General features: G+C 41.2%; 1 pseudogene; it reads left to right on the top strand.

Annotated features, from left to right (window-relative positions):
• Positions 1–847: 847 nt before the first annotated feature.
• On the top strand, positions 848–1,248 carry LOC107134447 (annotated as a pseudogene).
• The last annotated feature ends 1,229 nt before the right edge of the window (positions 1,249–2,477 follow it).

The following is a 2,477-nucleotide window of genomic DNA, read 5'->3' as shown; positions in this document are numbered from 1 at the left end:
TGAGCCCTTTATGGAGAAAGCACAGGGGCACAGCCCAGGTCTCCAGACTCACCCTCCCCTGGCATGATGCCCAAGGAGGTGAAGTCTCTGGTTATGACAGGAAAGATAAACAGTGACAATTCATGGAATTAGCAGGACAAATATTAGAGGCCAACTACTAGCATTGTTCCTAGATTTCTAAATTTCATGGACATGTGTATTTTCAAAAAAATAAAAATAAATGAGACTATCAAGAGTTGACGATTTTGGGTTTTTCTTTGTGCCTTTCTTTCCTGATAAGTAAAACCTTTTTCTAAAATTAAATATTTACTATCATCATCATTTTATAGAACAAGGAAACTTTAACAACAAAATAGGGAAGGTACCACTTCAGGATCAGTAGAAGCCTTTAGCTTGAAGAAATGTCATTCCATACAAAGTTTTGCTATTTTGTCCTTAATTTCCTCATTTTGTCACAAACTATTGAAACTTTACTACCACTGCATGTGGGATTAAGTTAGTAAAAAGCCTCTTTGATGCTTCAAAGCTCCTATATCATTCCTGTTCCAATGTTATCCAAATCCCATCAGCTTATAATAGAAGTGATTGGCTCCTCCTCACTGACACCAAATCCCTAATTCATTACAGTACTGAAAACTTTGCAGCCCATAGGAAAAGATTGTTAACCTCTCTTTAATTAAGCTAATATTTTTATCTTTGTAGGTTCAAAGTTCAGATTTGTACAAAATAATCAGAGATATTGAGAGAATAAAATAAAACAGTGCCCATGAAGGAATGCCCACTTCTGCCCCTCTCCCCTCCTTGCACTGCCTGCAGTGGTACCAGCAATCTCCTGCTCAGCATTATCATGAGTCTCAGACCTCTCACGAAGTCCAAGGTCATCAAAAAGAGGAACAAGAAGCTCATTCAGCTCTAGTCAGGCTGATATGTCAAAACTATAACCAATAGAAACCCAGGGATAGCCACAACTGTGTACAGAGAAGATTCGAGGGTCATAGCATGATTCCCAACATTGGTTATGGGAGCAACAAGAAAGAAAAGCCCATGCTACTCAGTGGCTTCTGGAAGTTCCTGGTCCCCAATGTCAAGGAGCTGGAAATGCTGCTACTGAGCAACGAGTCTTATTGTGCTGAAATTTCTCACAGTATTTCCTCCAAGAACCTCAGAGCCATCGTGAAAAAAGAAACCCTACTGGCCCTCAGAGTCACCAGTTCCAATGCCAGGCTGCACAGTGAAGGAAATGAATAGGAGACTCCTTTGTGTATTTCATTTGTACTTAAATAAACCCAGAAAAACTGCGCACACACACACACACAGAGAAAATATATACTTCTTTTAGTTCTTTTTAAATTAATTCTGAGACGTATTTTTTTCATATTTTGACATCTTTAGTATACATTCCATCTTTATGGAGAAAGCATAGGGGCAGAGTCCAGGTCTCCCGATCACCTCCTGGCATCATGGAAGAGTCTACTACTGATTGATTGAATCAAAGAGTCTAGGAAAATGGTGGACCTGTCTGAGGGACATTATCCCTTCTAACCACCAACATTAAGTCAGTGACTGTGTCTCACTGATTGTACCTCCTACTTCCTCTGCAATTGGTTCCCCATGCCACCTCCTCCAAATCCCACTGCCCTTGACACTTGTTTAATTAAGGTCTAGATTATATAGGACACATTCAGTGATGATTAATAGAAACCCCATCTCAAAGTGGCTTAAACAAAAAGTAAATATATCACTTCAGGAAAAGAAATCTAGAATGAGGCTAGGATTCAGGCTTAACTGACTCATTGGCTTCTCTCCACCAGGCTTCATCCTATGACTGAGTTCAAGATGGCGACTGGTATTCCAGGCATTACCTACAAGCCGAGGGAGGAGGGCTCATCTTTTCCTGTGGCTCCTTTTCAGGAGAGAGCAAGCTTTCTCCAGAGTCCCGCAGCTTCCTGTTCCTAATGTCTCATTGGCCTGAGATGGTCACATGTGGCACTAGTTCCATGGGGCTTCCTTTACCCACACTCAAACTGGTGCTCTAAACAATGCCAACCTATTTTCTCACAGGACTGGAGACTGGAAGTCAAAGGTACACATGCCCAGCTCTAGTTCCTTCTGAGGTCTGATTCCTTCTGAGGCCTCTCTTCTTAGCTGTAGTAGCCACCTCTCTGTGTCTTTACATGGTCCAATCTCTGTGTGCAGTTCATTCCCGGTGTCTCTCTTTGTGTCCAAATTTTCTCATATAAGTATACCAGCCATATCAGATTAGAATCCATGCTAATTACCTCATTTTATCTTAATTGCCTCTTTGAAACCCTGTCTTCAAATGTCATCACATTCCTACTCAACATATGAAAGTGAGAACATGATTCATTCAGCCCAAACACACACCCATTCCTGAAGGAATCCCTGACCAGGGGAATAGATCTATCCAGATTGCCCAAAACCATTCATCTAGGTTTGTGATTAACACTGGTGAGTCA

The sequence above is a fragment of the Marmota marmota genome, unplaced genomic scaffold (assembly GCF_001458135.2).
Source record: "Marmota marmota marmota unplaced genomic scaffold, marMar, whole genome shotgun sequence".
NCBI lineage: Eukaryota > Metazoa > Chordata > Mammalia > Rodentia > Sciuridae > Marmota > Marmota marmota.
Note: the sequence above shows the minus strand (reverse complement) of the source record. Positions and strands in the feature narration are given on the sequence as shown.